Consider the following 25354-nt stretch of genomic DNA (forward strand, 5'->3'; position numbering starts at 1 on the left):
AGACCGCTTTGCTGAACACCTACGCTCTGTCCGCCAGAGAAAGCAGGATCTCCCAGTGGCCACACATTTTAATTCCACATCCCATTTCCATTCTGACATGTCTATCCACGGCCTCCTCTACTGTAAAGATGAAGCCACACTCAGGTTGGAGGAACAACACCTTATATTCTGTCTGGGTAGCCTCCAACCTGATGGCATGAACATCGACTTCTCTAACTTCCGCTAAGACCCCACCTCCCCCTCGTACCCCATCTGTTACTTATTTTATGCACACATTCTTTCTCTCACTCTCCTTTTTCTCCCTCTGTCCCTCTGAATGTACCCCTTGACCATCCTCTGGGTTCTCCCCCACCCCACTTGTCTTTCTTCCCGGACCTCCTGTCCCATGATCCTCTCGTATCCCTTTTGTCTATCACCTGTCCAGCTCTTGGCTCCATCTCTCCCCCTCCTGTCTTCTCCTATCATTTTGGATCTCCCCCTCCCACTTCAACTTTCAAATCCCTTACTCACTCTTCCTTCAGTTAGTCCTGATGAAGGGTCTTGGCCTGAAATGTCAACTGCACTTCTCTCTAGAGATGCTGCCTGGCCTGCTGCGTTCACCAGCAACTTTTATGTGTGTTGCATGATTCAACTTCAGCTGCATCATTCTCCAATTTCTCCAACCTACCCCCACTCTCTGTTGCTTTCTCTTTCTTCCTGAGACCTACTGACTTCCTCCTAACCCAACCCTGACCCCTACCCCCACCCTCATCAGCCTGATTTTCCTCCTCCTCCACCCAGTCTGTTAGAAATTATTCTGGAGTTCTGAAGACAGCAGACTCAGAGATTCAGAGATTCTTTGCCTCCACGATCAAACTTCTGAATGCTCCATGAAACCATGAGCACCACCTCACTCTTCCTTTTGCCTTGCGCTGTTTATTTAATTAATAGTAATTTAATGCCTCTGCACTGTACTGCTGCTCTGAAATGACAAATTTCACCTCACACGTACGAGACAGTGATAATAATCCTGATTCTGATTCTGATATTAATTATAAAGAGGATACTAGAGCATGCAAAGCCAGGATATAAAACCTGTTGACAACCTATAAACACAGGAGATTCTGCAGATGCTGGCAATCAAGAGTAACACACAAAATGCTGGAGGAACTCAGCAGGGCACGAAGCTTCTGTGGAGAGTAACAAAGAACTGATGTTTCTGGCCAAGGTGCTTCATCAGGGCTGGAAAGGAAGAGGGAAGAAACCAGAATAAAAAGCTGGGGGGAGGGGAAGGAATACAGGCTAGAAAGTGAAAGGTGAAACTAGTTTAGGGGGAAGATGAGTGTTAAACTGAGAAGCTGGGAGGAGATAGGTAAAAAAGGTAAAGGGCTGAAGAAGAAGGTATCTGATGGGAGAGGAGAATGGATCATGGAAGAAAGGGAAGGAAGAGGGGCACCAAAGAGAGGTAATAGTCAGATGAGGAGAAGTAGTAAGAGAACAGCTCATGTTAATCGGTGCTCCTTGAAATCTTCAGGATGAGATCAGGGAAAACATTAAATGGCCATCACCTGTATTAAACCATCATTAAATGTTCAAAGCAGGTCTCTTTTGTTGTAAAGTTCTGGCTAGTTGTACGTTCACAGGCCAGAAGTTAATATCATCACAAAAGAGGCACATTTTGAGTCCTCTGCAATCAGTGGTATGGTTGGAATTCATCAATGCGTCTGCTGAGAAGCTTTCAGACCAGCCAGCTGTATAGAATTTCCAAAGGGTTTTTGCTAGTTGGGATATGCTAACATTGTAAATACGTAATTCTGCAAAAGTACCTGTCCACAGTCAAAGTGTTAAAGGTAGGTAGGTGATTATAGCCATTGAAATGGAAGTTAATCACTCATTATTCTCCTGATGTTTAGACCATGAGCCCATAAGATATAGGAGCAGAATAAGGCCATTTGGCCCATCAAGTCTGCTCTGCCATTTCATTCTGGCTGATCCATTTCCCTCTTAACCCCAGTCTCCTGTCTTCTCCCTGTAACCCTTCATTCCTCAACTAATCTAGAACCTATCAACCTCTGCCTTAATGACTTGGGTTCCACATCTGCCTGTGGCAACGAATTCCACAGATTCCCCACTCTCTCACTAAAGAAATTCTTCCTGATCTTCATTCTAAATGGACATTGCTCTATTCTGAGGCTATGTCCCCTGGTCTTAGTCTCCCCCACCATAGGAAACATCCTCTCCACATCCACTGTTTTGAAGAGTTTCAATGTTCAATAGGTTTCAATGTTTATACTTTAAAAAGAATATACATTGTGTGAGGAGAGCAGAATTAGATTCTCTAGAAGGTCCGTAGTGTGAACAAATATCTTTCATATCTTCTAACTACAGCTGTACGGCTCAGTTTAGTCAATCATACCAACTCCATCTGGCCATCACCAACAAATTCTTCTCACTGGATCTCCTCCCCTGACTGTTCCCATCTGCCATCCACACCTACGTCTCTGATGAAGGGTCATGACTTGAAATGTCAACTGTCCTTGTCTCTCCATAGTAGCTACCTGACTTGTTGAGTTTTTGTTGTAGTTTTCTGCTTCAGCTGCATTAGTTATCTTGCTGTCTGCTCAGATTTACCAGGCTAATCTGTACTGTCACTACATTCTAAGCAACCGAGCCATAACTAGCAACTCTTATTAAAATCAGAACCAGAATCAGGTTTAATATCACTGGCATATGTCCTGAAATTTGTTAATTCTGCAGTAGCAGTACAGTGTATGCATGATAATAGAGAGAAAAATATATATATTAAATAGTTGAATTAAACAAGAAGTGCAAAAAATATGATATAAAAAATAAAGTAGTGAGGTAGTGTTCATGGGTTCGCTGTCCACTCAAAATTCGGATGGCAGAGGGGAAGAAACTGCACCTGAAATGTTGAGTGTGTTCCTTCAAGTTCCTGTACCTCCTTCCTGATGGTCGCGATGAGAAGAGGGCATGTCCTGGGTGGTGGAGCTCCTTAATGATGGATGCTGCCTTTCTGAGGCACCGTTCCTTGAAGAGGTCCTGGATACCATGGAGGCTACTGGCCATGATGGAGCTGGCTGATTTTGCAAATCTTTGCAGCTTACTCTGATCCTGTGCTGTTGCTCTCCCACCACCCCCACCCCCCCCCCCCCCCGCCATACCAGACAGTGATGCAGTCAGTTAGCATGCTCTCCACAGTACATCTGCAGATAGTTGTGAGTGCTTTCGGTGACATACCAAATCTCCTCAAACTCCTAATGAAATATAGCCGCTGTCATATCTTACTTATAGCTTCACAAATCCCGTTTTAGCTCCACTACATTCTTATCCATCCACAAATGTTGTGGTTCTTTGGCTACTGGCATTATTTTCCCAGCTACAACCAAGCTGGCTGAATCTTAAATATTTTCCACAATAGGCACCACTTGGTTCCCCATGAAGCCGTTTGATCTTTACAAAGTGTCACTCTTTTTCAGTTCTGTACACACGTACCCTCATTATCTATATGACAATAAGAACTTCATCTCTTCTAAATGTGCGGCTGTTTTTTATGAGTCATGGCTCTGTGGTATTTTGCCTGAACATTCTCAGTGGCACACTCAGCTGGGGAAAGTGATCAAGGACAATAAACGAGTATTTCTTTCCCTCTGTCATAATTACTCAGGATGTAATTTAATGCCAAAACCAGAGAAGGTCACAAACGGGAAAGTGAAGTCTTTATATTCCAAGAGTACCAATCACTGTTTCCTGGTGATTAGCAGTCAATAAAATATATATTCATCACTGTAATATTGAAAACAACAGAAAACCATCTGTTTCACAGTCAGCAATAAAATATGGGAATTGACACCATTTTATGTCACATAGTGATAAGTCTCCATATTCAAGATCGTTTAATGTCATTTCCAGAACACAAGTGTAAAGGAAAACAGAATAATTGCTACTCAGTATTCGATGCAGCACTAAAAAAACACACACACACAATAGGATAAAGAGCACAATAATAAGCAAAAAAAATCTGCTGTGGGATCTTCCTGTCTGCCGCAGTGCAGTTTTCGTATCAATCAGTGATGCAGCTTGTTAGGATGCTCCCTACTCTACATCTGTAGTGGAGATATAGATGTACAAAGTCCTCTTCTCTTTAGCTTCCTTGGAAATTAGAGGCATTGGTGAACTTTCTTGACTATGTCGGATGTGTTCTGGGACAATGAATGGTTGTGTGAGACGTGCACTTCCGGGAGTTTGAAACTGCTCACAGTTTCCACTATTGTGCCGTCATCGTAAGGAGGCCTGTGAATGGTGTAAGTTCTCCTGAAGTCAATAACCACATCCTTAGTCTTGCTCGCGTTGAGGAAGTGGTTATTTTCCTGGCACCAAGCATCGAGCTCGTCCACTTCCTCTCTGTAGGCCAGCTCATTGTTGTTGGTGATGAGCCCCACCAATGTCGAACGTGATGATGTGATGACTCGGGTGTCTGGCCATGCAGTCATGTGTGAGCAGAGGGTACAGCAATGGGCTCAGCACACAGCCCTTGGGGCATCCATTTTGATGGTGGTGGTGGTGAGGGAGGAACAATTGTGCATCATGACTATCTGAGACCGTAGAGCTGTTCTGTTGGTAAGCACATACTGAGTGTCCGATGTGGCAAGAATGGAACTTTTGATTTGTGCCATTATCATCCATTCAAAAAAGACGCTTGGCATCAGTGGCACTGGGCACAAGTTATTTAGTTCTGAAAGGGTAGAGGGGATGATGCTGGCTGATTTGAAGCATGTGTGGATAGCAGTCTGTATGGGTGAAGTGTTGAAGATGTCAGTGAGCTGGGATGTACACTCCCTGAGTACTTGGCTGGGGATGTTTTCTGGCCTGGCTGCCTTACTGTGGTTGGGTCTCTGCACCTTCTTACGTCTGTAGCAGTTACAGATAGTGGCTGCTCACTTGGGAGAGGGGTAGCTATCGTGGCCGGTGTTGTGTTGCATACCTCGAAACATGCACTAAAGTTTTTAGAATATCAGGGAGGGTGGTGTCACCGGTACATTTGACGCTGTTTTTCCTTGTGTAGTCAGTAATATCCTTGATACCCAGTGAAATATGCTGGACATTGTCATCGGACAGGTGTTCCTGAATTATTTGAGCGTGGGCAGTCTTTTCCTTCTTGATGCCTATGGTGATGACTTGGCTGCACCGAGAGCTCTTCTGTCACCAGACTTGAAGGCAGCATCCTGGGCTTTTAGTAGGGAGTACACCTCAGCATTCAGCCAGGGCTTCTGGCTGCGATGTGAGATGACTGTTCTTGAGGTACCAATGTCGTGTACACACTTTCTGATGTAGCCAATCACAGATGAGGAATGATCCTCGGTCTGAGTCTTCTCCATTTGTTGTGACCTCCTTCAACTTCTGCCAATTCATCCACTCAAAACAGTTTTGAAGCATAGAGATTGCCTCGTGAGGCCATACAGTGATGGTCCTCTTGATTGGTTTCTCCATTTTCAGTTGTGGTCAGGACAATGGGATTAACGTTATAGAGATGTAGTCAGGGAGACCAAGATGAGGCGTGGGATAAAATTTTAAATACCATATCTCTTGTATAATCATGGTCCGGTCTGTTATTGTCATGGTGGCTATGCTGGAATTTGTGTAAATGTCCAGCAGGTTAACACGATTGAAGTCTCTGCAATTATGAAGAGATGACCTGGATGCTTGTTTTAGAGAGAGCCGGTGAGCTGGTGATACTGTAAAGGTCTCCCAGTGTGACCTTGATGTTTGCACTCGGTTGGTAGGGGGTGGTGGCTACAGGGTGTGGGGGTTGGTGGTGGGTAGGGGATGTAGACAGTGCTAATGATTCCAGGACACAATGGCTTGTCATGTGAAGAGTGTTTGATGGCTCTGGGCCTGTATTCACTGCAATTCAGAAGAATGAGGGGTGTCCTCATAGAAACCTATCAAATGATGAAAGGCCTCAATAGAATGGATGTGGAGAGGATGTTTCCTATGTTGGGAGAGTCTAAGACCATAGGACACGGCCTCAGAATCGAGGGGTGTCCTTTCAGAACAGAGTCGAGGGTTTATTTCTCAAGCCAGAGAGTGGTGAATCTGTGGAATTCTTTGCCACAGGCAGATGTGGAGGCCAAGTCTTTATGTATGTTTAAGGCAGAGGCTGATAAATTCTTGATTGGCCAGGGTATGAAGGGATACAGGAAGATGGAAGGAGATTGGGACTGAATGGGAAATGGATTAGCCATGATGAAATGGCAGAGCGGACCTAATGGGTCAAATGGTCTAAATCTGCTCCTATACCTTATGGACTTATGAACACAACAATAAACGTCCTGATCAGGTAACGTGTCTGGCATTTAATTGTAATATGTTCAATTGCCGGGTGTCAATTTTCCCAGGTAAATGGGAAAACCACTCCTAATCTTCTTTGAATGTTACCTTGGTATTGTTAATATCCAGTTGAACTGAGACCTGGGCCTGTTGTCTTATTCACATAGTGGTGCCTCTGAGCATCGTGAGGAACTTGAGAGGAACTTCAAGCCAATATCTTCTGACTTATTTCAATGGATGTGCTACAAGTAAAAGCAAGCTGACAGCATAATTAGGGATAACTAATCAGCCGTGATGGAACGGCAGAGCAGACTCAATGGGTTTAATAGCTTAATGCTCCTCCCATGGCTTCTGATCTTATTAAGTATATAAAGGATAAAAGGGAGTTGAGGGTAGGACCAATAGGAAATGATGCTGGAGGTAGTATAATGAGAGATGCAGAGATGGCAGAGGAACTGAATGCTTATTTTGCATCAGTCTTCACAGTGGAAGTCACCTGCAGTATACTGGACATTCCAGAGTGTCAGGGAAGTGAAGTATGTGAAGTGAAAATTGCAACTGGGAAGGTACTCAGAAAGCTTAACCGTCTGTGGGTGGATAAATCTCCGGGATCTGATGGAATGCACCCTCCGGTTCTGAAGGAAGTAGCTGGAGAGATTGCGGAGGGAATAAAAATGATCTTTCAAGAATCGATAGATTCTGGCATTGTACCGATGACTGGAAAATTGCAAATGTTACTCCGTTATTTACGAAGGGTGGGAGGCAGCAGAAAGGAAACTATAGAACTGTTAGCCTGACATCAATGTTTGGGAAGTTGTTGGAATCGATTGTTAGGGATGAGATTATGGAGTACCTGGTGGCACATTACAAGATAGGCCAAAGCCGGCATGGTTTCCTGAGATGAAGGAGAAATAGTAGATGTGGTGTACTTGGATTTTCAGAAGGCCTTTAACAAGGTGCTGCACATGAGGCTGCTTAGCAAGGTATGAGCCCATGAAATTACAGGGAAATTATGAGCATGGGTGGAGCATTGGCTGATTGGCAGAAAACAGAGAGTGGGAATAAAGGGATCTTATTCTGGCTGGCTGCCGGTTACCAGTGGATTTCCACAGTGGTCGGTGTTGGGATCACAGCTTTTTACAATATATATCAATGATTTAGACTATGGGATTAATGGATTTGTGGCTAAATTTGCCAATGATACAAAGATAAATGGAGGAGTGGGTAGTGTTGAGGAAACAGAGAGCCTGCAGAGAGACTTAGATAGTTCAGGTTAATGGGCAAAGAAGTGGCAAGTGAGATACAATGTTGAAAAGTTTATGGTCATACACTTGGTGGAAGAATTAAATGGGCAGATTATTTAGATGGGAAGAGAATTCAAAAATGCAGAGATACAAAGGGACTTGGGAGTCCTTGTGCAGGATACCCTAAAGGTTAACCTCCAGGCTGATTTGGTTGTGAGGAACAGGAATATATTGTTGGCATTCATTTCTAGAGATATAGAGCAGGGATGTGATGTTGAGGCTCTATAAGGCACTCGTGAGACCACACTTACAGTATTGTGTGCAGTTTTGGGCTCCTTATTTTAAAAAGGATATACTGACATTGGAGAGCGTTCAGAGAAGATTCACAAGAGTGATTCTAAGAATGAAAGAGTTACTGTATGAAGAATTTCTGGCAGCTCTTGGACTGTATTCCCTGGAGTTCAGGAGAATGAGGGGGGTTCTCATAGAAACATTCCAAATGTTAAAAGACCTGAGCAGATGAAATATGGCAAAGTTCTTTCCCATGGTAGGAGAGTCTCGGACAAGAAGACACAACTTTAGGGTTGAAGGATGTCCATTTAGGGCAAAGATGCGGAGAAATGACTTTAGTCAGAGGGTTGTAAATCTGTGGAATTTGTTGCCATGAGCGGCTGTGGAGGCCAAGTCATTGGGTACATTTAAAGCAGAGATAGATAGGTTCTTGATTAGCCAGGGCATCAAAGGGTATGGGGAGAAGGCAGGGGAATGGGATGACTGGATGAATTGGATCAGCCCATGATTGAATGGTGGAACAGACTCGATGGGGTGAATGGCCTACTTCTGTTCCTATATTTTATAGTCTTATGATCACATATAAAATATCAAGCCTTGATGAAAGAGAAACATAAGGTTCAAATGCTGGAGACCAGAAACTAAAGAGAAGAACACAATAAGTTATGCCAACTATTATGATCTAAGCGGATTATCCCCAATATGATGCACATTTTCAACAAAACAGACTATTGGGAACAACAGGAGCTGCTTAACCTTACTGTGATGAAGGGTCCATACTGTCATGAGCTGTTCAATGGTCTATGAATGACACTATAGTTATAACAAGACTGTAGTGCCAGGATTCCCAACCTGAGGTCCACAGACCTCTCGGTTACTGGTCGGTGTTTATGACAATAAAAAAGTTTGGAAACTCTTGCTGTAGAGGAATGACACCACAGGGAAGGACATACTGTAGAGGATGGACATACTGCACAGTGGAAAGGACAATAGAGGAAGGTTCAAAGGTACAAAAGTTCATTTTATTGTCAAAGTATGCATGTACAATACAACTCTGATATTCGTCTTCTCCAGATAGCCACGAAATACAGAAAAGAGAAAAGACATCAACCACCTCCCCACACGAAAAGGGAAAAGAAACAAAACTGGAAGGTATGACACCATTTAGCAGAAAGCAACTTGTTTATTTGGTACTTCATCAACCCCTCTAATCCTTTCAATCTCTTTTTCACCCTTCACCCTCTCCAGGCCGTGAGAGCCCTGAACTCACTGCCACCACCCAGGTCTCATCACATAGAAGAGCCAATTGCATTACACCATTTGCTTTTTAACTTGCGTCGTAAATGTACATTTTGCTCAATGTCAACCTTCTGAAATATACTTTATTATTTAATTTATTAGTGATAATGTTACTTCATGCGTTGTGTGTGAGTTGTATGTACTGTGTTGTGCAACCTTGGCCCAGAGGAACACTGTTTTATTTAAGGTATACTGTATAGGGTCAAACGACAATAAAAGTGAACTTGAACTTTATCTCCTCTAGTGGTCACAGTGTGCCATTTACAAACTCACTGAGTTTTCCATCAATGGGCGCGGTAAAGGAACTAGAGTGAGAGGAAGTTGGCGGATGAGATGAGGATCCTTTGCTTGTTAACAGCTGGTTCGTATACTTATTCTGCTGATGGAGCTTGATTTTCCTGTCATTGACACAGCTTGCTAACCTCCAGGATAACAAGCTCCTCTTCAGTTTACACCAAGTGCAGGCCAGTTGACATTTCACACGTGTTGAGTTGGACATGGGTTCACTGTGTACCAGAAGCATGCTCATTTGTAAGGTCACACATAAATGGTTGTAGCTTATCATTATTTTGTTCAGTGCCAAAGATGAAACCACTTATGAGTTGCTCAATTAGCAAATATTTTATCTCTTTCCCTGAATTGTTACCATGATGCATAATAACACGGACTGACACCTCTGAGCTTTCTGTTGAAGGCTTTAATGTAGGCAATGCACAGTGTGTTACAGTAAAACTTCTACAACCCCTGATGCTCTGAAGTTCCCTGGTAATTTTTAGAAGGGTACATGGTGAGGTTAAATGGAGTTGGGAACTGTGGCATGTTAAGGTTAACGGGAGCAGGGGTGGTGGACCTGGTGGGTTGAAGAGAAGTGATGGTACTATGACTATAAGAGCTTAAAGGGAACTGGGGTCTTAAGATCATAAGACATATGAGCAGAATTAGGTCATTAGGTCCATCAAGTCTGCTTCACCATTCCATAATGGTTGATTTATTATCCCTCTCAATCCCATTATCCTGCCTGTTCACCATGCTCTTTGACACCCTCACTAATCAAGAACCCTTCAACCTTCACTTTGAATATACTCAATGATTTGGCCTCCACTGATGTCTGTGGAAATTAATTCCACCCTTTCTCCAGACTCTGGCTAAAAAGATTCTATGTAAAAATACATTAATTACATATGCACCTTGCTTAAAGACATGGCAATGCTACATATGCATTCCCAGATGCCCATGTTTTTTCATTGAACTGGTTTAATGTTCTGAAGTTACAAAACATAACATTATCTCAGGTCATGTAAATGCAAAATTTATTCGAACATGGACAGACAAAGGACTGATCAGGAACAGTCACCATGACTTTTTGCAAGGTAAATCTGTTCAGAGTTTTTTTTTGAAGATGTAACCAAGAGGATTGGCATGGTCAGGGCAGTGGACGTTGTCTGCATGGAGCTCAGCAAGGCCTTTGAGGTCCCACATGGAAGGCTGATCTTGAAGGTGAAATTGCATAGGATCCAGGAGAGATGGCTAAGTGTTGGCTTGATGGTAGAAAGCAGATACTGAAGATGCAAACCTCGAGTTTCAACAACAGCTTCTTTCCCACTGCTTCTTGAACTGATTGGAAAATCCTTAACACTGCCTCAAACTATTATTTTTTTCACTCAGTCTTGCACTAACATCATTAAGTTTAGTTTGGTGTATCATGCAAGTGAGTTATAATGAATGTTAATTTATGCCCTTATATTTAATATAACACCTTATATTCCGTCTGGGTAGCTTCCAACCTGATAGCATGACATTGACTTCTCTAACTTCCGCTAATGCCCCACCTCCCCCTCGTACCCCATCCGTTATTTATTTATATACACACACACATTCTTTCTCTCTCTCTCGTTTTTCTCCCTCTGTCCCTCTGACTATACCCCTTGCCCATCCTCTGGGTTCCCCCCCCCGCCGTCTTTCTCCCCGGCCCTCCTGACCCATGATCCTCTCATATCCCTTTTGCCAATCACCTGTCCAGCTCTTGGCTCCATCCCTCCCCCTCCTGTCTTCTCCTATCATTTTGGATCTCCCCCTCCCCCTCTCACTTTCAAATCTACTAGCTCTTCCTTCAGTTAGTCCTGACGAAGGGTCTCGGCCTGAAACGTCGACTGTACCTCTTCCTAGAGATGCTGCCTGGCCTGCTGCGTTCACCAGCAACTTTGATGTGTGTTGCTTGAATTTCCAGCATCTGCAGAATTCCTGTTGTTTCCATTGTAAATGAAGTCTAGTCAAGGTAAACAGGTCAGCATAGCAAGATCTTTGGAACATGTTTAAACAAAATTTATGAATGATTGAGGTGGTCAGGAAACACTTAAACTTTGCCTCTTTATATTTGTGTATTCCCAGGCAATTCCTGTATGCTTGAAAGAAACAAATACTGACCAAACAAGGAAATTAAGAATGCTAAGAAGATATGTTGCTTGTTTTAGGAATCTAAGCATTGCCTGTGCATACATGGCTTACTGGACTTAATATTACTTGTCAGCATTCTAACTACTCCCATTATATACTCTGTGGCACATTATTAGGTACCTCGTGTACCTAGTAAGTGGCCATTGAATGTATGTTCATAGGTCCAATTTAATGTCGGAGAAATGTATACAATATACATCTTGAAATGTTTTTTCTTCGCAGCCATCCACAAAAACAGAGGACTGCCCCAAAGAATGAATGACAGTTGAATGTTAGAACCCCAAAGTCCTCCCCAGCTCCCCTCCCTCCTGCTCACAAGTGGTAGTGAGCAACAATACCCCCCTTCCCCCCACTGGCAAAAAAAAGCCACCCAGCACTCAAGCATGAGCAAAGCAATAGCAAAGACACAGACTCGCAGTTACTCCAAAGACTTTGCGTTTCACCCAGTATATGGCATACCACATACCACATACCACAGTCAGTCACAGTCTCACACTCACTCTCACACACATACACACACACACACACACACGGGAGAAGGAGGTGTTGTGGTATTCTGCTGCTGTATCCCATCCACTTCAAGGTTCGACATGTTGTGCATTCAGAGATGCTCTTCTGTACACTACTGTTGTAACCTGTGGTTATTTGAATTACTGTCCCCTTTCTGTCAGCTTGAACCAGTCTGGTCGTTCTCCTCTGACCTCTCTTATTAACAAGGTGTTTTCGCCCATAGAACTGCAGCTCCATAAGACATAGGAGCAGAATTTGGTCATTCAGCCCATTAAGTCTGCTCCACCATTCCATCATGGCTGATCCCGAATCCCACTCAATCCCATACGCCTGCCTTCTTGCCCTTTCCTTTGATGCCCTGACCAGAAAAAATCAACTTCCGCCTTAAATATACCCACAGACCTGGCCTTCACCACAGTCTGTGGCAGACCATATCCACAGATTCACTACTCTCTGGCTAAAAGAAAATCCTTCTTACCTCTCTTCTATAAGGTTGCCCCTCAATTTTGAGGTTGTGCCCTCTAATTCTGGATACCTTCACCACAGGAAACATCTTCTCCACATCCACCCTATCTAGTCCTTTCAACATTTGGAAATGACATCCCCCTGCATTTTTCTAAATTCCAGTGAGTTTGGGCCCAAAGCTGCCAAATGCTCTTCATATGTTAACCCCTTCATTCCCAGAATTATCCTTGTGAATCTCCTCTGGACTCTCTCCAATGACAACACATCCTTCTGAGATATGGGGCCCAAAACTGTTGACAATAGTCCAAGGGCAGCCTGACTAATTAAGGCTCAGCATTATATCCTTGCTTTTATATTCTATCCCGCTTGAAATAATGCCAACATTGCATTTGCCTTCTTTACCACAGACTCAACCTGTAAATGAACCTTCTCGGAGTCTTGCATGAGGATTCCTAAGCCCCTCAGCACCTCTGATGTTTGAACCTTCTCCCCATTTATAGTCTACACTATTGTTCCTTTTACCAAAGTGCATTATCATACATTTCTTAACACTCTATTCCATCTGCCACTTTTTTGTCCAATTCTTCCAAGTTGTCCAAGTCCTGTTGCAATGGCATTGCTTCCTCAGCACTACCTACCACTCCACCTATCTTCGTATCATCTTCAAACTTTGCCACAAAGCCATCAATTCCATTATCCAAATCATTGACAAACAATGCGAAAAGTAGCGGTCTCAATACTGATCCCTGAGGAACACCACTATTCACCGGCAGCCAACCAGAAAAGGCCCCCTTTTATTCCCACTCGCTGCCTCCTGCCTGTCAGCCATTCCTCTATCAATGCCAGTATCTCTCCTGTAATGCCACAGGATTTTATCTTGTTCAGCAGCCTCCTGTGTGGCACCTTATCAAATGCCTTCTGAAAAATCTAAGAAAATTGACATCCACTGCCTCTCGTTTGTCCACCCTGCTTGTTTCTTCCTCGGATAATTCTAACAAATTCGTCAGGCAAGATTTCCCTTTACAGAAACCATGCTGATGTTGGTTTATTTTATTATTAGTCTTTAAGTACCCTGAAACTTCATCCTGAATAATAGACTCCAACACTTTTCCAACCACCGAGGTCAGGCTAACTGGCCTATAATTTTCTTTCTTTTGCCTTCCTCCCTTCTTAAAGAGCGGAGTGACATTTGCAATCTTCCAATCCTCCAAGACCATGCCAGAATCAAGTGATTCTTGAAAGATCATGACCAATGCATCCATTAACTCTTCAGCAACCTCTGTAAGGACTCTGGGAATATAGTCCTGCTGGTTCAGGTGACTTATCCACCTTAAGACCTTTGAGTTTGCCTAGCAACTTTCCCTTGTAACGGCAACGGACCTCACTCCTGCTCCCTGACACTCATGGATCTCTCGCATGCTGCTAGTGTCTTCCACAGTGAAGACAGATGTAAAGTACCATTCAAGTTCATCTGCCAGTTCTTTGTTCCCCATTACTACCTCACCAGCATCATTTTCCAATAGTCTAATATCAGCTATCACCTCCCATTTACTCTTTATGTAACTGAAAAACTTTTGGTATCCTGTTTTATACAATTGGTTAGGCTGCCCTCATATTTCATCTTTTCCCTTCTTATAGCTTTTTTAGATGCCTTTTTTTTTGGGATTTTAAAAGCTTCCCAATAATCCAAGTTCCCACTCACTTTTGCTACCTTATCCGCCCTTTCCTTGGCTTTTGGCAGTCCTCATCTTTCTTTGTCTACCCATGCCGTTTAAGAACTTCTTCCTCTGTGAGACATATCTATCCTGCTCTTATTCAGCCATCTCTGCTCTGCCTTCATCTCTACCAGTATTCTCCTCCAAACCAACTCTCTCATACCTCTTGTAATTCCCTTTATTCCAATTTGATACTGATACATCTGATGTGTACTTCTTGTCAAATTGCAGTATGAATTCAATCATATTATAATCACTGCCTCCAAATTGTTCCTTTGCATTAAGCTCCCAAATAAGATCTGGGCTATTACACAACACCCAATCTAAGATAGCCTTTCCCCAAGTAGGCTCAACCACAAGCTGCTCTACAAAGCTGTCTCATAGGCATTCAACAACTTCCCTCTTGTGATCTGACACCAACCTGATTTTCCCAATCTCCTTGCACATTTGAGTCCCCATTACAATTGTGTCATTACCCTAAATACATGCCTTATCCACCTCCCTTTGCAACCTCAACCCTACATATTGGCTATTGTTTGAAGGCATATATATGATTCCCATAAGGTTTTTTTTTAACCCTTGCTGTTTCTTAACACCAAACACAAAGTTTCATCATTCTCTGACCCTATGTCACCTTCTTCTTAAGATGTAATTCCATCTCTTACCAACAGAGCCACACCACTGCCTATGCCTTCCTGCCTGTCCTTTCAATACAAAGTATATCCTTTATATCAAACTTAACGGATTTGTTTTTTTGTTTTTCCAACTTTCTCTGTAAACTCTACAGACAGCTGTGTGTAAAAAAAATTCCAGCAGATCAGCAGTTTCTGAGATACTCAATCCACCCCACCTGGCACCAACAATTATTCCACGGTCAAAGTCACTTAGATCACATTTCTTCTCCATTCTGACATTTGGTCTGAACAACAAATGAGCATAGAAACCATAGAAACTACAGAACAGAAACAGGCCTTTTGGCCCTTCTTGGCTGTGCCGAACCATTTTCTGCCTAGTCCCATTGACCTGCACATGGACCATATCCCTCCATACACCTCCCATCCATGTATCTGTCCAATTTATTCTTAAATGTTAAAAAAGAACCCGTATTTACCACCTCGTCTGGCAGCTCATTCCATACTCCCACCACTCTCTGTGTGAAGAAGCCCCCACTAATGTTCCCTTTAAACTTTTCCCCCCTCACCCTAAACCCATGTCCTCTGGTTTTTTTCTCCCCTTGCCTCAGTGGAAAAAGCCTGCTTGCATTCACTCTATCTATACCCATCATAATTTTATATACCTCTATCATTTCTCCCCTCATTCTTCTACACTCCAGGGAATAAAGTCCCAACCTATTCAACCTTTCTCTGTAACTGAGTTTCTCAAGTCCTGGCAACATCCTTGTAAACCTTCTCTGCACTCTTTCAACCTTATTTATATCCTTCCTGTAATTTGGTGACCAAAACTGAACATAATACTCCAAATTCGGCCTCACCAATGCCTTATACAACCTCATCATAACATTCCAGCTCTTATACTCAATACTCTGATCAATAAAGGTCAATGTACCAAAAGCTCTCTTTACGACCCTTTCTACCTGTGATGCCACTTTTAGGGAATTTTGTATCTGTATTCCCAGATCCCTCTGTTCCACTGCACTCCTCAGTGCCTTACCATTAACCCTGTATGTTCTACCTTGGTTTGTCCTTTCAACGTGCAATATTTCACACTTGTCAGTATTAAACTCCATCTGCCGTTTTTTAGCCCATTTTTCCAGCTGGTCCAAGTCCCTCTGCAGGCTCTGAAAACCTTCCTCACTGTCTACTACACCTCCAATCTTTGTATCATCAGCAAACTTGCTGATCCAATTTACCACATTATCATCCAGATCATTGACATAGATGACAAATAACAATGGACCCAGCACTGATTCCTGTGGCTCACCACTAGTCACAGGCCTCCACTCAGAGAAGCAATTCTCTACCACCACTCTCTGGCTTCTTCCATCGAGCCAATGTCTAATCCAATTTATCACCTCTCCATGTATACCTAGTGACTGAATTTTCCTAACTAACCTCCCATGCGGGACCTTGTCAAAGGCCTTACTGAAGTCCATGTAAACAATATCCACTGCCTTCCCTTCATCCACTTTCCTGGTAACCTCCTCGAAAAACTCCAACAGATTGGTCAAACATGACCTACCACGCATAAAGCCATGTTGACTCTCCCTACTAAGTCCCTGTCTATCCAAATGCTTGTAGATTCTGTCTCTTAGTACTCCCTCCAATAACTTACCTACTACCGACGTTAAACTTACTGGCCTATAATTTCCCGGATTACTTTTCGATCCTTTTTTAAACAACGGAGCAACATGAGCCACTCTCCAATCCTCCAGCACCTCACCTGTAGACAGCGACATTTTAAATATTTCAGCCAGGGCCCCTGAAATTTAAACACTAGTCTCCTTCAAGATCCGAGGGAACACCCTGTCAGGTCCGGGGGATTTATCCACTTTAATTTTCCTCAAGACAGCAAGGATCTCCTCCTTTCGATCTGTACAGTTTCCATGATCTCACTACTTGTTTCCCTTAATTCCATAGACTTCATGCCAGTTTCCTTAGTAAACACAGACGAAAAAACCTATTTAAGATCTCCCCCATTTCCTTTGGTTCTGCACATAGCCGACCACTCCGATCTTCAAGAGGACCAATTTTATCCCTTACAATCCTTTTGCTCTTAATATACCTGCAAAAGCTCTTTGGGTTATCCTTCACTTTGACTGCCAAGGCAACCTCATGTCTTCTTTTAGCCCTCCTGATTTCTTTCTTAAGTATTTTCTTGCACTTCTTATACTCCTCAAGCACCTTATTTACTCCCTGCTTCCTATACACGTCATACAACTCCCTCTTCTTCTTTATCAGAGTTGCAATATCCCTTGAGAACCAAGGTTCCTTAGTCCTATTCATTTTGCCTTTAATCCTGACAGGAACATACAAATTCTGCACTCTCAAAATTTCTGCTTTGAAGGCTTCCCACCTACCAATCACATCCATGCCAGAGAACAACCTGTCCCAATCCAAGCTTTTTAGATCCTTTCTCATTTCTTCAAATTTGGCCTTCTTCCAGTTAAGAAACTCAACCCTAGGACCAGATCTATCCTTGTCCATGATCAAATTGAAACTAATGGTGTTATGATCACTGGAACCAAAGTGCTCCCCTACACAGACTTCTGTCACTTGTCCTAACTCGTTTCCTAACAGGAGATCCAATATTGCATCCCCTCTAGTTGATCCCTCTATATATTGATTTAGAAAACTTTCCTGAACACATTTTACAAACTCTAAACCATCTAGACCCCTAACAGTATGGGAGACCCAATCAATATATGGAAAATTAAAATCCCCTACCACCACAACTTTATGTTTCCTGCAGTTGCCTGCTATCTCTCTGCAGATCTGCACTTCCAATTCTCTTTGACTATTGGGTGGTCTGTAATACAATCCCACTAATGTGGCCATACTTTTCCTGTTTCTCAGCTCCACCCACAAGGACTCAGTAGACAAGCCCTCTAATCTGTTCTGCCTGAGCACTGCTGTAATATTTTCCCTAACAAGCAATGCCACTCCCCCACCTTTCACCCCTCTGCCTCGATCACATCTGAAACATCGGAACCCTGGAATATTAAGCTGCCAGTCCTGCTCCTCCTGTAGCCAAGTTTCACTAATTGCTACAACGTCATAATTCCACGTGTCAATCCACGCCCCCAACTCATCCGCCTTCCCCGCAATACTCCTAGCATTGAAATATATACACCTCAGAAGATTTTTACCACCACTCACAACCTTTCTATTAGTGGATTTGCTTGAACTTTTAACATCTTGACCATGTCTGCATGTTTTTGTTTATTGAGTTGCTGCCACATGATTGGCTGATTAAATATTAGATTAATGATCAGGTGTACCATTGTACCTAATAAACTGGCCACTGTGTGTATCTTTCATGTTCATCTCTGTAATGATACTATGATTTCTACTGCTCCCCGATCTTCAACCATGTTCTCAGTCTTGTTCCTCCATATTTTTTTGCATAAGTCTACTTAATTTTAAGCCTGTCATTGCTGCCCCATGAATTTGAACAGGATTGTTGATTTTCAGCAAAATGGTACAATAGAACATGCTTACTTTCAATTAAAATTGCACTAGTTAAAAGATTTAAGTGAATTTGATCCACCAAAGGAGGACAGTGGTTTGTATAATGCTATTAGAGCATATCTTCCTCCAGAGGCTCTGATGTCCTGCCACATTCTGAAGACTTACAGGGGTTTAGGTTAATTGGTCACGTGGGGGTAACTGGGCAGCACTGGCTTGAGGAGCCAGAAGGCCCTGTTACCATGCAGTATCCGGAAATAAATAAATAAATAAATATTTTTCTTTACAGATGATTTAGTCAAAGTAAACATATTATCAAAGTACTTGTTTTAAAAAAAAACTTAACTTTTAAATAACTAAATTAGTCTGGATTTTTTTTTCATTTTAGTCTGTTACTTTGGCCACAAAATCCTACTGAGCTGCTGTGGATAACTTCACCCACCACAACCCTGAACTGATTCCACAACCTACTGACTCATTTTTGAGGAACCTGCAACTCAAGGTCTCAGTATTCATAAAACAGCCACAAGCAACAGATGTTATCCCTAATCCATGACTTCCGAAAGTTATTTCCGGCTGAAAGTATATATTAGATTAATTCCATTTCCCTCAGTGTTTGACTCACACTGCTGCAGAGCACAGCTTTTCAAGGCAAAATCCATCAAAGATCCCCATCACCTGAGCCATGTCATCCTCTCACAGCTACCACTGGGCAGAAGATACAGAAGCCTGAAGCCCCACACAACCAGATTCAAGTACAGCTACTTCCCTTCAACTACTCGGTTCTTGGGTGAACCAACACAAGTAATCACTGTCCCGGTATACCAACACCATAATCACCTTGACTGCTTTGCACAAGAACGGACTTAGCTTCTTTTTTGTTCTAATTGTGTTCTCCTTTGTAAAACTGTCAATAATTTATGTTTAATTAAAATTTTTCTTGATATGTCTCTGATGCTGCTGCAATTAAGTTTTCAATTGTACCTGTGCATGCATGTCCCAGCAAGCGCATCTTAAAAAAAGATTACGAAGATTAGCTTTATTTTTCACACGTACGTGGAAACATTGAAACGCAGAGTGAACTGCGTTGTTTGGTGTCAACAACCAACATAGTCTGAGGATTGTGCTGGGACAGCCCGCAAGGATCAGCAGGCTTCCAGCACTAGCACAGCTTGCCCACAGTTCACTAACCCTAACGGTAGATCTTTGGAATATGGGAGGGAACCTGAGGACCCTGAGGAAGCCCACTCAGTAAAGGGTAGAACATGGCAACTCTTTATAGACAGTGTGGGAACTGAGTCCCAATCAGTGACTGCGATAGCTGTAAAGCCTTGCACTAACTGATACACTACCAGATCTTCCTCTTGACTCAACTTGACTTTCTGTTTAGGAGTCCTTCATAGCATCTCTCACCCAGTCTCTGGGAAACAAGGCCTTTTGTATAGCTCATTATCTTATTAGTGTGTCGTATCCCTTCCTGCTTTTATCTGCATTCTGGTGTGGCTGTTCCCACTAGAAACCTGGCAACAGGCTATCAGCTAGGATCAATGGAAACAATCCAACTGCACAGAGTATTGGTGTAGCTGACCATTGACACTATCAGGCGTATAAGGAATATCTGAGCCGTCTGCTCTCTCTGACCAAAGTTGTGTGATGTGACTGGTAAATCAGACTCAAGATTTACAAAGGAAAATAAAATATTTGAAAATGTATTTGGCAAAAGAACAGCTCTACTTTTAAGAGTAAAAGTTGGAAATATTGAGCCCCTCAGTTAGCTTTAGTGAAGAAAGAAACCTGATGAGGGTCTTGGGCTGAAATGCCAACTCTTTATTCCTTTCCATAGATGCTGCCTGACATGCTGAGTTCCTCCAGCAATATGTGTATGCTACTCTCGATTTCCTGCATCCGTCAAATCTCTTGTGTTCTTATATCAGAACTCAATCCATACAGTGAAAACTCAATATATTCATTATTGAAAAATGTGGCTGGCTCCTTCCCCACTTCCTTTCCAGTTCTGATGAGGGGTCTCGGCCCAAACCTTCGACTGTTTATTTTTCTCCATAGATGCTGCTTGACCTACTGAGTTCCTCCAGCATCTTGTGTGCGTGTTGATCAAAATTCTCAGCATCTGCAGAATCTCTTGTGTCTAAGTTACTTCATTCACATGTAAATGTCACTTCCTCCCAAGCATTGGGAACGCTTTCAGATTCAGGAGTACAGGTCAGGTAATACAGTGAAACTCCAATCATTCGGTATCCAGGAATCCTAATGGCTCAAAGTATGGCATACAATATGATGTTTGCCCCACTCCCTTGCCACTCACAAATAATAACATCACGAAATGCAGGTGACATAACATTAGGAGGTGGTGTTAACAGTGAAGAAGGCTACCGTAGGTCACAAGGGGTTCATGATCAGCTGGAGAAGTAGGCCGAGGAGTGGCTAATGGATGTCAGTGCAGTTAAGTGTGAGGCGATACATTTTTAGAAGTCAAATTAGTGTCAGATTTATACTATGAATAGTAGGGCACTAGGAGGTATAATGGGCCAGAGGGACCTAGGAGCTCATAGGTACAGTTGATTGAAAGCAGCATCACATGTAGACATGGTGCTAAAAAAGGCTTTTAGCACAGTGGCCTACAAGAAAATTAACCTCAGGATAGTATTCGGTGACATGTATGTACTTTGGTTATAAATTTACTTTGAACTTTGGTCCTAATCCATCAGTGTACTCAGCATAAATTGGACATTACGTTGGGGTTGTATGCCATTGGTGAGGATAAACTTGGAGTACTGTGTACATTTTTGATCATCCCAGTATAGAAAAGACATAGATAAACTGGAAAGAGAGTATAAAAGATTTATGAGCGTATAGAAGACTAGAGGGCCTGAGTTATAGGAAGAGAGAGGTTGACCAGGACTTGTCTCTTTTTTTAAAAAAAAACTTGGATCATAGGAGAACGAGGGGCAACATCACAGAAGTGTTTAAAATTGTGATAGGAGGATGGTAACAGTCTTTCCCTAAAGGAGGGGAATACAAAACTCAGGGACATAGTTTCAGGGTGAGAGGGGAAAGACTTCAGAAGGAATCTGAGAGACAACTTTTATTTGCAAAAGGTGGTGAATATAGGGAAGAAACTGCAAGAGAAAGTGGTTGAGGCAGGTACAACACTATCGATTAGGAAGCACTTGGATCGGTACATGGAGGAGTGGGGCTTAGAGGGATATGGCTCAACACAGGAAATAGGGATTAGCTGGGTAGGCACCATGGTCAGTATAGACTTGTTGGGCTGAAGGGTCTGTATCTCTGTTGTATTTATCAATGACTCTATGACATTTACCAAAGATATGAAGAAGAATCTCTTCAGCCAGAGGATGGATAATAAATCAATCATTACGAGGCTAAACTCAGGTTGGAGGAGCAACAACTCATATACTGTCTCCAACCTCTTGGTATGAACACTGAATTCTCCAACTTCTGGTAGTCCCCTCCCCCTCCCTTCCCCCTTCCCCCATCCCAGTTTCACACTGCCCCTCCCCCAGCTGCCTATCACCTCCCTCATGTTTCTGCGTCCTTCTACTACCCTTTGTGCTTTCCCCTATTCCTTCTTCATCTTTCCTGCCTATCCACCTCCCTACTTCCCCTCCCCCACCCCTTGACCTTTCCCCTTACTGGTTTTTCACCTGGAGCCTACCAGCCTTCTCCTTCCCACCCTCCCCCCACCTTCTATATAGGGCCTCTTCCCCCTCCCTCTTCAGTCCTGACGAAAGGTTCCGGCTTGAAACGTTGACTGATCATTTCCACGGATGCTGCCCGACCTGCTGAGTTCCTCCAGCGTGTTGTGAGTGTTGCTTTGACCCCAGGCATCTGCGGAGCATTTTGTGTTTTAATCATTACGGAATGGTGGAGCAGTCTTGATAGACCTAACGAACAAATTCAGCTCCTATGTCTTATGGTCTTAAGATCCCAGTTCCCTTTAAGCTCTGTGTAGTCAGAGTTCCCTCACTTCTCTTCAACCCACCAGGCCCACCACCCCTGTTCCCTTTAACCTTAACATGCCACAGTTCCCAAATCCATTTAACCTTACCATGTACCCTTCTAAAAATTACCAGGGAACTTCGGAGTATCCAGGGTTGTAGAAGTTTTACTGTAACACACTGTGCATTGCCTACATTAAAGCCTTCAACGGAAAGCTCAGAAGTGTCAGAGGTCTCAGAGATATTCTGCATCATGTTAATGATTCAGAGAAAGAGGCACCAAGTACTTGCTAACTGAGCAACTCATAAATGGCTTCATTGTTGGCACTGAACATAATAAGCAATGATAAGCTACAACCATTTATGCGTGACCTTACAAATGAGCATGCTTCTGGTACACAGTGAACCCATGTCCAACTCAACACGAGTGAAATGTCAACTGGCCAGCACTTGGTGTAATCTGAAGAGGAGCTTGTTATCCTGGAGGTTAGCAAGCTGTGTCAATGACAGGCAAATCAAGATCCATCAGCAGAATAAGTATACGAACCAGCTGTTAACAAGCAAAAGATCCTCATCTCATCCACCAACTTCCTGTCACTCTAGTTCCTTTACCGCGCCCATTGATGGAAAACTCAGTGAGTTTATAAATGGCACACTGTGACCACTAGAGGAGATAAAGTTCAAGTTCACTTTTATTGTCATTTGACCCTATACAGTATACCTTAAATAAAACAGTGTTCCTCTGGGCCAAGTTTGCACAACACAGTACATACAACTCACACGCAACACACGAAGTAACATTATCACTAATAAATTTAATAATAAAATATATTTCAGAAGTTTGAGATTTAGCATAATGTACATTTATGACACAAGTTAAAAGGCAAACGGTGTAATGCTACTGGCTCTTCTATGTGATCAGACGTGGGTGGTGGCAGGGAGTTCAGGACTCTCACGGGTGGGGGGAAGGCTGAAAAAGAGACCTCCCTTTTCGTGTGGGGAGGTGGTTGATGTCTCTTCTCTTTTCTGTATTTCATGGCTATCTGGAGAAGACGAATATCAGAGTTGTATTGTATATGCACACTTTGACAATAAAATAAACCTTTGAACCTTCCTATATTGTCCTTTCCACTGTTAAATACATCCTTGCTCTATAGTATGTCCTTCTTTGTGGTGTCGTTCCTCTACAGCAAGGATTCCCAACTTCTTTAATGTCATGAACTGCTACCACTAACCGAGAGGTCTGTGGACCCCAGGTTACGAATCCCGGCACTACGGTCTTGCTATAACTATCGGGTAATTCATTGGCCATTGGACGGTTCACCACAGTACGGATCCATCACAGTAAGTTAAAGCAGCTCCTGCTGTTTCGAATAGTCCGTTTTGTTGAAACGTGCATCATATTAGCGATAATCTGCTTAGATCATGTTAGTTGGCATGACTTAATTTATTCTTCTCTTTAGTTTCTGGTCTCCAGCATTCGAACCTTATGTTTCTCTTTCATCAAAACTTGATATATTATATGTGATCATAAGATCAGAAGCCGTGGGAGGAGCATAAGGCCATTCAGCCCTTTGGGTCTGCTTTGCCATTCCATCATGATTTGTTATCCCTTATCATGCTGTCAGCTTGCCTTTACTTGTAGCACATCCATTATAGGCAATAGACAATAGACAATAGATGCAGGAGTAGGCCATTCGGCCCATTGAGCAAGCACTGCCATTCACTGTGATCATGGCTGATCACCCACAATCAGTATCCAGTTCCTGCCTTATCCCCATAACCTTTGATTCCGCTATCTTTAAGAGCTCTATCCATCCCTTTTTTGAAAGCATCCAGAGACTTGGCCTCCACAGAGGGGCAGAGCATTCCATATATCCACCACTCTCTGGGTGAAAAAGTTTTTCCTCAACTCCGTTCTAAATGGCCTACCCCTAATTCTTAAACTGTGGCCTCTGGTTCTGGACTCACCCATCAGCGGGAACATACTTTCTGCCTCCAGCGTGTCTAATCCCTTAATAATCTTATATGTTTCAAGAAGATCCCCCTCAGCCTTCTAAATCCCAGAGTATACAAGCCCAGTCGCTCCAATCTTTCGACATATGACAGTTCCGCCATCCCAGGAATTAACCTTGTGAACCTACGCTGCTCTCCCTCAATAGCATTAGCATTAAAATAATTCGGAAGATATTGACTTGAAGTTCCTCTCAAGTTCATCACAATGCTCAGAGGCACCACTATGTGAATAAGACAACAGGCCAAGGCCTCAGTTCAACTGGATATTAACAATCCCAAGGTAACATTCAAAGAAATTTAGGAGTCAATTTCTGATTTACCTGGGAAAATTGACGTGGAGCAATTGAACATATTACAATTAAATGCCGGACACATTATCTGATCAGGACATTTACTGTGGTGTTCATTAGCCATAAGTCCATAAGATATAGGAGCATATTTAAACCATTTGACCCATTAAGTCTGCTCTACCATTTTATCATGGCTAATTCATTTCCCACTCAGTCCCAATATCCTGTCATCTTCCTGTATCCCTTCATGCCCTGGCCAATCAAGAATTTATCAACCTCTGCCTTAAACATACATAAAGACTTGGCCTCCACATCTGCCTGTGGCAAAGAATTCCACAGATTCACCACTCTCTGGCTTGAGAAATAACCCCTCAACTCTGTTCTGAAAGGACACCCCTTGATTCTGAGGCCTTGTCCTCTGGTCTTAGACAAACCTGCCATAGGAAACATCCTCTCCACCTCCACTCCATCAAGGCCTTTCATCAGAATGAGGTCAGCATTCATTCTTCTGAATTCTAGTGAATACAGGTCCAGAGCCATCAAACACTCTTCACATGGCTAGCATTTATATCCTGGAATCATTACCACCGTCTACATTCCCTACCTGCCCCCACAACTGAG

The 25354-nt window shown here is 42.9% G+C and overlaps 1 long non-coding RNA gene across 1 annotated transcript; it reads left to right on the plus strand.

Moving 5' to 3' along the window:
- The first annotated feature begins 4496 nt into the window (after positions 1–4496).
- On the plus strand, positions 4497–19303 carry LOC140209534 (uncharacterized). The gene is made up of 3 exons (XR_011889010.1): positions 4497–4617; positions 8937–9014; positions 18839–19303. It is a non-coding gene; the product is annotated as an uncharacterized lncRNA (long non-coding RNA).
- Positions 19304–25354: the final 6051 nt, after the last annotated feature.

Source organism: Mobula birostris, chromosome 14 (genome assembly GCF_030028105.1).
Source record: "Mobula birostris isolate sMobBir1 chromosome 14, sMobBir1.hap1, whole genome shotgun sequence".
Lineage (NCBI taxonomy): Eukaryota > Metazoa > Chordata > Chondrichthyes > Myliobatiformes > Myliobatidae > Mobula > Mobula birostris.